This window comes from Triturus cristatus, chromosome 4_1 (assembly GCF_964204655.1).
Source record: "Triturus cristatus chromosome 4_1, aTriCri1.1, whole genome shotgun sequence".
In the NCBI taxonomy this organism is placed as follows: domain Eukaryota; kingdom Metazoa; phylum Chordata; class Amphibia; order Caudata; family Salamandridae; genus Triturus; species Triturus cristatus.
The window spans coordinates 745,273,908-745,286,998 of NC_140585.1; the positions used below are offsets into that span (position 1 = coordinate 745,273,908).

At 41.7% G+C, this 13,091-nt stretch overlaps 1 protein-coding gene across 2 annotated transcripts in view; it reads right to left on the reverse strand.

The window, feature by feature from the left end:
* GLT8D2 (glycosyltransferase 8 domain containing 2) overlaps nt 1-13,091 on the reverse strand; it is a 138,445-nt gene that overhangs the window by 73,374 nt on the left and 51,980 nt on the right. The gene's annotated exons all lie outside the window — the stretch shown is intronic.

Sequence of the window (13,091 nt, forward strand, 5' to 3'; positions counted from 1 at the left end):
ATATATAGCCAGAAAAGAGCTCAGAGGAGGGCTTTTGTGAAGGCCACAGAGTGCTGCTGGATGGCTTTTACCAATCTTGGAAAGGGTGTCGTTGTCAAAGATAAACACTTAAGGGTAGATTTACTAAAGGTTAATGCGCTGCAAGGCACCAAGGCAAGTAGGTGTTACGTTGCATGAACTGGAGAGAGATAAACAGCACTGTTCAACTTGCTTCCTGCATGGGTGCACGTTTGGTTGCCTAGCGGCAACATGGGCACCTTAATTTCATATCACATGGGTGTCTGCGTAGTGGTCAGCATTGTTTTGTTTTGCAGAAAGTGTTACCTTTGTGAACGAAAAACAACCAAGTACTGGTCCCCAGTTATCTGGTTATCCTCATTTTTTAGGACAACAAGGCCAAGGGAGGGGCAGGGGGGAAAAACAGACCCCAACAATGGAATTTCCAATCAGGGGAGAGACAAACCTGCAGAAAATGTTATCATTGAGGCCCTCCCAATTAGTGGGTGCAACAAATAGGGATGCTAACTCCTTAATTTCTATTTTTAATTTGTCAGATGATGTGCTCTCTTCGGCAGAAACAACACTATTTAGTAAGGGTCTCAGTTTTGTGCTCACAGAACTAACACATTTCTTTAACATCCAAATGGAGCTATTAAAATTTTTTCGTAAATTACGCCTTAGAGCTTTTTTCTATGCAAACCATTCCCTGGTGACTTTTAACTCCGCAAGGTTAAGACCACCGTCCTCCTTCAATCCTCCCAATAGTTGAATGCCAGCTGAATTGCTGGCCTTCAAAACTATGGTGATCAATGATGTGATTAAACTATGAGACAAACTCCAGTACATTCCTTATAATATTACCCTCGATGAGCGTCAAGCTCTTACAACACTGATAAATAATAAGGATTTGACCGTTAAGCCTGCTGATAAAGGAGGCATTGTGGTTCAATGAACATCAGCTTATAAAGCTGAAGTACAACGACAACTGTCTAATAATGACCACTAAACTCTACTGAGATCCAATCCACTGACTGAAATCCAAACGTTGGTGCTTGATGCTACCTCAAAAGCAAAGAATCTTGGCTTCTTAAGTACACATGAATTTGGATTTTTAAACAAGAAGACTCCAAGGACTACTGTCCTTTACACTTTGCCAAAAATTCATGAGTCTTTCATGCCCTCCAGGTAGACCCATTGTATCAGCTCTGTTCTGGAGCCCTTATGTAAATACATTGATGTTTCCATAAGGGACTTTCCAAAAAATACCTACAGCTACATACGCGACGGCAGCGACATGATCGTGCAGATTGAGGACATTGATTTTGACCCCAATGCAGTTGGTGTGCTTGGATATCGAATCCTTGTACACCAAAATTTACCAATTGGAAGGAATAAAGGTAATAAAGGATGTCTTAGATACCAGATTGGGTCATGTGATTGTTTCAGCAGAATTCATAACTAAACTCATTACGATCTCATTGACCCAAAATTACTTTGAATGTGACAGACACTACTACCTACAAATAAAGGGGACATTTATTGGGGCTTCTTATGCCACCAATTTTGCAGTATTGTTTGTAGATGACTTTGGGAAGTAATACATCTACAATAACTCTGTAGACCCTTTCTTCAACAATGTGCGCCATTGGAGGAGCTACATTGATAATATCTTCAATGAAACGTCTCTATCTGGCTTCATTGAATGGTCAAATTCCTGCTCAGTAGACCTAAAACTCACCTCTAGTTTTGACAATGAAACAATTGATTTCCTGGACCTCACAATCATGTCTCATAATGGCAAATTCGCAATCAAATTGTATACTAAACCCATGGCTCAAAACACTCTACTTCAGGACCAAAGCCACCATCCCAAGGGTTTAAAAGACAGGATGCCTCGAATTAGAAGAAACTGTAAATTCAGAAGTGATTATTTTTGTGAAGCCAATAATTTTAGCAAAAGAATTGGTGGATCGAGGCTATCTTCTGCGCCTAATCAAGAGATCCTTAAAGAGAGTGTGGTATAACCACAGAGAATTTCTATTGACTCCACACCCCAAAAAAGCCATTGAGAGGGCAGTCTGCATAACTACTTTTTGCACCCAGAGTAATGTCATTAGTAAAATTGTGAAAAAAAATTGCCTCTGGTTAGATCGACAAGTATTTCTGATGACCTGCCATTGTTTTACTTCAGGAGGGAGTGGAATATACAGGACCATTTGGTGCCTGCATGTGTACCTAAAACAAGTTCCCCTGATTTAGCATCTATATGAGGATTAAATTAAATAGTTGGACACGTCAAATGCGGTAACTGCATTACATGTGAATCTACCACTAAAACTAAACTATTTTCAAATGCAAATATTGTTTTTTATTTGAGAGATCACACTAATTGCAACTCACAAAACATGGTGTATGCCATTTGTTGCCACTGTGACCATATTTATGTGGGTCAGACAACTCAGAAGATTAAGACACGTCTGTCACAGCATAAAAGTCGCATTCTGTGTTGTACCATGAATGCTCCCTTGATATCCCACTTCTTAGAACATGCCTACCATGTGAATGAAATCAGATGCCAGGTCACTGAACAAATAAAAAAACCCGCTAGAGGCGCTGACATCCAAATGCTGTTAAACCGAGCTGAATGCCAGTGGATCTTGAAATGTGACAGCACCAATAGAGGTTTGAATACGCTGGAAGAATGTAACTCTGTTGTTCTGTATTGACATCCTGCTGCTATGCTGAATATTCCATTGTCTCATTTAACTACTGCTATTTTTTGTATATGAGGGTATATAGACATCGTCTGTAATCTCACTGGCCCTCCATTGTATTTTATCTTGGGATTGCTTTGACAATTGTCACTCTACAATATGTCTTTGTATAATGTGAAATGATATGGATGTGTGTATGTTTTTAGGTCTACATCACTATACATTGTGAAAACATATATATTATGCTCATATTTACTTTTTACATTGGCCATTTGCAGTTAGTATATGATACCAAAATGTGTGTAATTGTTATACATATATAAGTACAAGTTGTGCGTGACTATGTTTCTTTTTTGGCGACATCCAGAATGGAATTGACACATTTATTTTAAATTATATTGAGATTTCCTTCTTCTTCTTCCATGATTCTTCCTGCATACTTTTTCTTTTATGAAGCGGAATTGGTGGTAAGTTGAGTCTCCTGGCCTTGACTATAGGGTTTTTGTTATTGCCTACCAAAGTTGCTTATTCTCCTTTTTTGCTTTAAAATTGCTCTGAGCTTTATCTTTAAACAATCAGCATGCTGATTGGGTATACACTTTTTGGCAGCAAGCGCATAATAGTGGTCTAACTCATGCGTATGCACTGTAGATGTGAGCTTGTTGTTATTTTAGTGTCTTCCAACTAAGTGGGACACGGTCTTGTATTATCCAATATTTGTTTGAAACTACTTTTGACTAATTAATATCTCATAGGAAGCATGTAAGCTGAGCTAGCCTATTATTTGTTTTTCGACAATTTGACCGGTGTAGTCAAATCAAACCAAATCAAATAAACTTTATTCAGTTTCACATAAATAAAACCATAACAGTTGTGTAAAATCCATATTACATTTAAAACATGATTACATAAAATAGCAGACCTTATAAAATATGAAGAAAACCCATTGCACAACCTCCCATATTAGTCTGTAGCAATAAAGTGCATAGCGCAAAGTCAAGCAATAGCCCCCTTAGATTAATGCTGTCCTTCGCGGCTAATCTGGTCCTCCTGGACAGCTAACTCCTAGGTGATTCCTCAAGCAAATAGCTAATTATCCAAACCAGCCCTGGTTTTCACAATGGATTTTAGGTAACCAACAATAAAGAATATACAATCCTCCTTCAACAGTTGAAGATACAGGAGAGCTGGACGAGCCTGGTTAAAATTCATCCTCTTCAAAGTCGGGACTAAAAAATACCTACGAGGTATAGCAAACAGTTTACAAAAAAGCATAAAATGTAGCAGGTCCTGTGGAGACTGTCAGTCACAGCCACAGGGTGGCAACAATTGACCTCTACTGCACACTCTTGGCCTGGCAAGCAGGAGGTGAAAAAGATCCATGCGAAACCTGGTCATTAAGAACCGCTCATATGTAGATAGAGACCCCAGGAGGTAAGGCTCGGCAGATGGAGTTGTTTTGAGCGTTAAGAAGATAAGGATACTCGGCTTCCGTAATTTCTGCTCATCTCTTTCCAGTTTCCTTAAAGTGATGAAGGATTCCCTAATTTTCTCCACGTCCTTTTTTACAATAGTTTTGGGGTTAGAGTATAAATCAACACGCCCTAACCCTTCGAGGCTACTTTTAATATATTTAAGCCACGGTATTCGGAACGCGTTGTCAAGGGACATACACTCTTTTAAAATCAGGTGGTTAAGAGTTAATGCCTTGTTCGACCAACACTTTAGCCAAAACATAAGTGGGCGCAGTGCCAGAGTGTCACTTAAATAAGGCACCCCCCGTTCCTCGTGGGCCACTAAGTTAGACACACCACGCGGAACACACAGAAGGTGCTTCAAAAAAATGTTCTCGCCCACCTGAAGTGAATCCGCAGCGGTATGACCCCAAATTTCACTTCCATAACTAGCTATAGCTACACTTTTTGCTTGATAAACTTTCAGCATAGCTGCAATTGGTCTCTTACCTAGTTTAGAAGCTAAGTTAACAAGCATTGGCATAGCCAATAGGTCTCGCCTTTGGGACCTCATAAGTGTTTAGCCATGCAACAGTTGCATAACTAAATACTTATAAGGTCCCAAAAGCGAGACTTATTGGCTATGTCAAGCGGCCGTTGGGCCGCGAAAGTGAAGGTGATCGCGATCAAACTTCAAAGCGGGCGTGCGCCGCGAGAGTGAAAGTAATCGCGATGCGCGCGCCCGCGCACATGCACTGTAGGTCTAGGCTGGCCTGGTAGCACTTTTTGGAGCCCTCTCAAAAAGTCTCGCCAGACCATCGCATGCGCTGGGTCAGGCGAGACCTAAAAATGGCCGCAATCACCCGGGCCAGGTCCCCCTTTTTCCTAAGAATTAATGGCCCTCATTTTATTTGATCATCCAATAGGACCCCTAAATAAGAAAAAACGTCAGTGCAGGGGACTTTGGTGGGGCCGACTCTGAATTGAAAACTTTTTTTAGGGAGCGTCCCCACCTGCATTATGTAAGATTTCGAGTTATTAATTGATAAGTCCCGATCCGCCATGAAGTTTGAGAAGGAGTCTAACAAAGATTGCAGACCTCTAGCAGTCCTTGAAAGAAGACCTGCGTCATCCGCATATAATAGGACAGGAAGACCACGTCGCCCTACATACGGGTAATCTACCCCAGTAGCTCTTAAAGCTCTGTCAAGGTTATTGATGTAAAGATTAAAGAAAAATGGGGCCAGAATAGACCCTTGCCGTACACCTCTCTTTATATCAAAGTCCTGGGAGACACGGAGGTCCTGGGAGAATCTAACATTAGCCTTGGTTGACCTATGAAGGTCCTCAAGGAAGTTGACAATGTTACCCTCTACCCCCCTAGCCCTCATGGACTGCCACAGTTTTACCCTATTCATGCAATCGAATGCGGAGGACAAGTCCATGAAGGCTAGGTAGACAGTACCAGGACGCGCAACTGTAAATTTGCTTAGTAACATGGTTAAGTTAAGGCATTGGGCCACAGTCGACCTACCAGGGCGAAATCCAAACTGCACGTCAGAAATTATCTTTTGCTCCTCCGCCCAGGTGGATAATCTTTCTAAAAGTACGCGGCCCACAAACTTAACCACTGAATCAAGAAGTGAGATAGGCCTATAGCAATGAGTGCTATTCCGATCTCCCTTCTTGAAAACGAGGACTATAGTAGAGGTGGCCCAGGACTCAGGGCAACCGTTCAAGGCAGCTGCGTTGAACACAGCCACAAGGACCGGTGCCCAGAAAAGTGGATCAGACTTGAAAAGATCCGGAGGAATACCGTCTGGTCCTGGAGCTTTTTTGCAGGTTAGTCCTGCAATGCCAGCCTCAACCTTTCCCTGTTTGAAAATCACTAAAGGGGAGTCCATATACCGACCTGTCTGACAAATTTGCTCCATTGGACTTTCAAATATAGATTTAAAATGGAGCACCCATTCCTCCTCAGTAATATGCAAACCTAGATCGCCCCCTACTTCCTGCTCAAAGAGTGGTCTATTAACAATGTTCCAAAACCTAGAGCTATTCCTAAGGGTACTTGACTCGATCGGCTCCCTCCAAGCCTCCTCCTTCAGGGCACGCTTCCGTTTGGCTAGTGTTATTTTATACTCTTTGCGACATGCTCTAACCAGGGATTGATTTCTCGGGTTAGCTTTCAAGGCTTCCTTCAGCTTTCTCGCCACCTGGGAGCACGATGAGTGAAACCATCTGGGGGTAGCGATCGCTACTCTACAAGCCGGTGCACTTAAAAGATCACCAACTTTACTGAAGATGAAATTGTAAGCACTGATAACCTCTCCCGGAGAAGTACCTGGAGAGGTACACAGCGCTAACTCGGTAGCACAGGATTCTCTTACTTCACAATAAAAATCATCAGAAGAGATCTGAGACCATTAAGCAGTTGTTTGCCATCTGTTGGTCTTAACGTACCCTTGTTTGCCACACTTCTCATTTGCGATAAAAGCAGGTCACACAGTTGGACGCAGAGCGGGTTATGGTCACTATAGGCACTTTCCAAGATGGTGAAACCACAAAATGAAGCTTGTAAATAAAATGAAATTAAAATGTAATCTATAAAAGAATCCCTGCCTCTCCCTTTGAAAGTGGGGACAGGAGCTATACTAAGCAGGTCAGATAAAGACATCAGGGACATCATGTCGAATTAATTTAATAAATTATTTAATAATTCCCCCTGAGCAAGATGTTAAAAATGAATCCCCCTCATCCAAGGGCAGCCTAGATCACATATACAGGTTGTCCTTGGGTCACCACAAGGGTGGATGTTAAAATCACACAGGACCGTAAAGTTTTGCAGGTTGGAACCATAGGACTGCCTTAAGAATGGACTCAGGACTGTGATGTTACAAGCACCTGAAGGGCATGCCACGGAATTATAAAAATGTATGAGACCTAATCTGGTAGCTTCCTCTTTTAGTATCAGCGCTTGTAGACCTGGACTTGATGATGGCAAAACCAGGATCTGGCAGTCAACCGCCACGGATATATAGGTAACAAGGCCACCCTTAGATCTTCCACCCACCGAGGGAGAGGCTGGCACAAAAAAGCCTTATAGCCCTCCAAAAATAAGCCACAGTCCACCAGCCACATTTCTTGCAAACAAATCACAGTGAATTGATTCACAAATTGCAGCCAGATTAGATCGGGAAACTTGTTAGCCAGGCCCACGATATTCCACGATAAGATATTGTTAGCAGATACACAAGGACACCCCCTAACTACCACTGGAGAGTGCTGCTTAGTAACAGAAACTGACCGGTGTAGTCTTTTCTCGATCTCCATTGGGGAGCAGTGCTATTTCAGATGCGACTCTGTTTACGTTCCCATGAACTTTCCTTGGATATGGTGACTATTAAAGCGGGCATTACGTTAAGGTATTTGTAAGTTTGTTCCTGAGGCATAGCTCTATTATTTTGCCTCACTTTAGTTATGATTCATTCTCTATCATTAGTTTGATCTACTTCCTTGTTTTGTTTTTGATAGTATCAAAAGGGACTTTTGTTGGGAGGTCGCTTTGATATACTCTTCGTTTGAACCACCTCTTGCCACTTTATGTTGGATTGGTCTCTTGTCAATTGTAAGTGGCTTGATTAATTATGGAATTTTTTGAAAGCATTAGAGTAGTCACAATTTAGTTTGTACATATATGCATTTTTGTTTTAGGCAGCTGAATTGAAGCTTATTTGTAATTAGTTTCCTGAGAGGTGATAAGTCTCGGTAAATATAATTGCTTAATAGGGTGATTTGGCCGACTTTACATGCAGTTTCATTTTTAAATAGTGGTCTATGTTTTTGTTTAGGTTAGACATGGTATACACGACTTTGGTGCTTGTATGCTTGGGCTATTATCTCTAGTTTCACAATTTAAATTTCATGTGTATAAAAAACGTTCACACTGGGTGATGGTTTCTCTTCAACCATTTTTAGGTCTCGCCTGAGCCAGCGTGCATGCGCTGCCCGGCGAGGCATTTAGTAAGGGCTTTTCAACGTCGAACACACACTCGTGCGTGTGCTTTTTTTTAAATTAACCCGCGATTGGCCTTTGCATGCGTCTTTCTAAGAAAGACAGCACGCAATTGGCCCAAGGCGGGTGCATGTCCCGCCTTCTTTGTCCCCTGGCCTAGGGTGCTCGGGAGCGAGCTTCAGCAACATCTGTTTCCAATTATCGCGTTAGCGTTTATTGGAAACAGATAGAGCTCGTGCTGGCCCTGGTGCACTTTTACTCCAAACGCAGCACTTTCACTTTCGGCCGCGCTTGTTGTTTTTTCAAGTTCTGTAGAAAGGGGATGGTTAGTAGGCCGACATAGGGCAGACTTACTGTTCTTCAGTGTTACGCAAAGCGGCTTACTCTTGCTGCCCTTTGTTTCAGTTATAGGCATGGACATTTCTGTGTATTTGTTTATTAGAAGTGACAGTAGTTGCCGAAGAGTGAACTTGTGCGTTGGGGTGTGAAAACCGATTTTTTTTTGTATGGTTAGAAGAATCAGGGGCAGTTTATTTCCGTATTAAGAAAAATTGTACAACTGCAACATAGCCCTAGTAATATGTACAGCCGTACTTCTGATGAGCTCGCCTTGGAGATGAGTCATGCGGAGATATGGTGCTGCATCAATCACATCGTCCCACATCGTATAAGGCAGTTTGTGTTACAACAAACAGAACAAATTTATACAACAAACAGAACAAATGTATACTGCACACGTATCTCTCTCCTCACACACACACAATCACTTTTTATGGTCCCCTTATGTGTGTGTATACGTGGTATCGCCAATGTCATAAATGGCAATTTTCCCACAAACTGAACTCAGGGACTTTACTTGTCAGAAGCAAGTCAAGGTAAAATCTGCTCACGGGAGGATTCGAACGATAATACTTAAAGGTGATTTGTGAAAACTCTAAAGATGCTTCTGCTTTTCTCATGAGCAAGTGGGACTTAGTGACCTAGCAACTTCTAGACAGTTATGTTTAATCAGTTAGGTGTTCCCGCTAAATGAGCGACGCACAGTTGCCCAACTCAACTGGCTTCGGATGTTTGAAATGACACGGGGATACACGCGATTAGTCCATTCAACTCAGTGGAAGAAAAACACAAAGCCACCCGTACTCTTTAATAAGTGTATTTCGAGTTTGTTAAACGATTTATTTTAACTATTTTGTTTGTGATCCTCAAACCTGCATCTACCTTCTAGTCTCGCATGCCCACCATACCCGCGCGTCTTGACCCTGCTAACAGTCAGTCAATCATTGCCCTGGCTAGACCAATTATGTGGGACAGGCAAAGTCTCCGACACTGTGGGGTGCTCTTTGGTATATCTGTGATGCTACAACAATGCTCCCTGAACACCAGTACATGTAAGGAAAGCTGCAGGGCTACACTCATGGGATCATGAGAATAGCACTCCAAGTACCTACTATTCTGGTTAGATATGCCTTACTAAAGGTGTACAAGTATCCAGTGTGATTATCCGAGTCGAGGCACTGTTATCAGTATGATGTTTCTTTTAATGAGAGCCTGCCCCGCCGCCCGGATCAGTTAAGGCCAGCCCCCACTTTGAAGGTCCCTGCTCTACAGACATATATGCCAACTTTGACATCCCCCCCCCCCACCAATCCTCAATAGCACAAAGTTCAGAGGTTTCTGAAACCTCCACAACAAACATGGATTCCAAAGCAAGTTAGATGTGGAGGAAAAAAAATGCACGTGCATATCCAGATGTTCACTCATCCTACTGACGCAGCGCCACAGTCTTAAATACTATGCCTTTGGGTGGCTGCTTGAATTGACTCTTCAGTTGCCCGTGCTATCCACAACCCTGTGGGAGTGCCCGTCAGTTGATCTTGGTGATCAGAGCATTACATTCCTGCCTCGGCAGAATACTCCCCACGTTCAATATAATGCCTGTGTGACAAGCAGTTACTTCAATCAGGAGGGTTACCGAAATGATGTGACAGTGGAATATCGAATTGAGGCATGGTTGACTAAATTATGCAGCAAGAAATGGCAAATTATGTAGCACGTTTTGTTATCACTTCATTATTTTGTACTTTTTAAAGATGGTTATACTGTCGGGCAAAAATGTAACTTCATTAATGTTAGTTTGACAACCAAATACTAGTGAACCTATGCAACGGGGCCTTCCGCTGCACGTGAACACGTTGCCATGTTTTTAGTAACTTGTGATCAGTTTGAGCTAGAAACACTTGTTTTGTTAACATCTGCAGATAATGCAGCAGATGGATTAAGTGGCCAATGCGGCAAATACATGTTTATCTGGGGATAAAAAGGCACGTCCACGTAATCCCATTATTCCAGCGGCCCTCACAATAAGCAGGGAAAATTGAAGAATACTGGATGTCTCTAATAAGTTGAGTGTGGCACTGTGCAGATGCATTCAGCATTTTCATGTTGCTGTAAATAATCATTTCAAAATACAAGATCCATCAGAACATTGACTACGCTCCCAACAACTGTCAGATCCTATGAAGTTGAGTATTGACAATCTTGCATGACAATAAAAAGCATTGGCTTTCCAATAGGTCTTGCCTTTGGGACCTTATAAGTATTTAGTTATGCAGCACAATATCCTTGGTGCAACAACATCAACTGTTGCATGGCTAAACACTTATAAGGTCCCAAAGGCGAGACCTATTGGCTATTCCAATGCTTCTTTAACTATGGCATGCATGACACTGAGTCGAGTGGTTTTTGTGTCATGACTACATTTATTGGCCATAACCAAATAATCTTTTCCCTTCGGTACCCCTGTTTTTAAGAAATTGTCCTTACTTACAGATTGAAAATTGATGGTTGCTCTTTATGTTTGACTTTGTCCTGATGATGACCTGATAAGCAATCAGGTTGAAACGCCGTCGACACCTTCCTTTGGCAAACTCAAGAGGAAGCATATGTTGTGTTTTGTTTTTGTCATTTGACAAACTTATTTTCATTATCCTTCTCTATGCCATTGTTATTTTGTTTACACCTAAGTTTGTATTTTCTTAATTGTATATGTTTGTGCAACATTGTGAGCACCAGTTTATTCTTGTTTAATATTTTTTGTGTATTTTGTCTTCATTTAGTAACAAACTTCTCATTTGATAAATGATTGCGGGTACTGTATAATTTTGCTTTTGAAAAACTGTCATTTCATATATTGGGTTCTTATGGGTTGTAACTGCTTTTCATTGTTTTAATTATTCCCTTAACCATTGTTGCTTTCATACTGACATACTTAAGCTAGGCACCAAACTCTCCCTGAAATGGGGTGGGGGGAGAGAAAAGACCCACGCTAGAACATTCAACAGAAGATCCAAATGACTGCAAGTAACAAAAAACAAGGACAAAACTAGTAGCGTGTGGTTGATGAATGTTATGAAAGATAAGGGAACAAATGTGTTGTAACGCATTCATCACTTTTAAGGCCACCTTTATATATCGTTGAAACAGAAACTGCAATCAGAGGCAAAGAGTCAGCTTCAGCTAGGAACGGGAAGCTCACATAGTACTCCATAGATTGACCACCATCTTGGAATTGGCATTTTATAAGGCTTAACCATGCCTTTTTTCCTGCACACATGGTATCAATGAGATACGCTTAGAAACCAAGTTTGACATCTTTGTCCAATGTTGACCAACACAGTCCTACTGCACCTCTTCCTGTCAGAATCTCCTTGCAGGTTGTGGAGCACCCCTCGAGGTTCCTGTGACCATAAAAATGGCAGCACACTCTAGACCATCAGGGCACCCAGTCATTTGCCAAGCACTGAGTCCTGCAAGCACAAATCTTTGCCTACATGCTTGTTGCCTCAACTATGTTTGTGGTAATGATGTAACAAATGGGGAGGATAAGCTGTTCTTTCAACTTCTGTTGTATTCAGTGATGTTTCAACCACAGTCACAGGGCAGCATAATAAAAATACGTGCTTTGTATACAGATGTAGTTGACAATGTTCAGTTTTCACTGGAAGGAACGGGAAATATATATTATGCACTTTCCCCAACACCTTAGACTTATCCATAACCCCTTCCCCCACCACCCTTTGCAAAGCGTAATGACATATAGAAGTGTGATATACAAGTATGCTAAGGGGAAAGAACAAACGGCAGACCAAGGCCAAGCACTTCCAGTCCATATATACTACCAATTCGTATGGTGGTGCACACTCTTCCCACACCCGCCGTCCAAGGGTGTTATATGAAAGCCAAAACAAAAGATTTGGAAGGTGCACTCGTTCCGAAGTCAATGAAGCAGCATGATTCAGTTATTCCATACAAAAAGTCCTTTTATTCAATAGATTACTCAGAACTGGCACACAGCCAACGCGTTTCGTTCCCGTTTCTTTGCCAGAGGGAACTTCGTCAGGGCTCCTATGTAATAAGACACAAATTGGACCTCAAAAATGTAGAACATGTGCTTTGCTCTCTCAAGATCAAAAGCCTCGATCGAATGCTTTGTATAGCATTACAATAGCCACTCACTTATATTTAGTGAAAGAAATATCTCTCTATTCCAACTACCAAGAGAAGCGCAAGCGACCTCCATAAGATAAATAGCATCAACTGTATATTATGCTTCTTCAATCCACCGTAATTCAGAAAATCGAAGTTTACGCGATGAGGAGAAGTAAATAGTATGGCATGATAACCAGCAATAAGGTGAGTGGCTACTGTACATTTTTGAGGTCCAATTTGTATCTTATTACATAGGAGCCCTGACGAAGGTCCCTCTGGCAAAGAAACGGGAACGAAACGCGTTAGCTGTGTGCCAGTTCTGGGTAATCTATTGAATAAAAGGACTTTTTGTATGGAATAACTGAATCATGCTGCTTCATTGACTTCGGAACGAGTGCACCTTCCAAATCTTTTGTT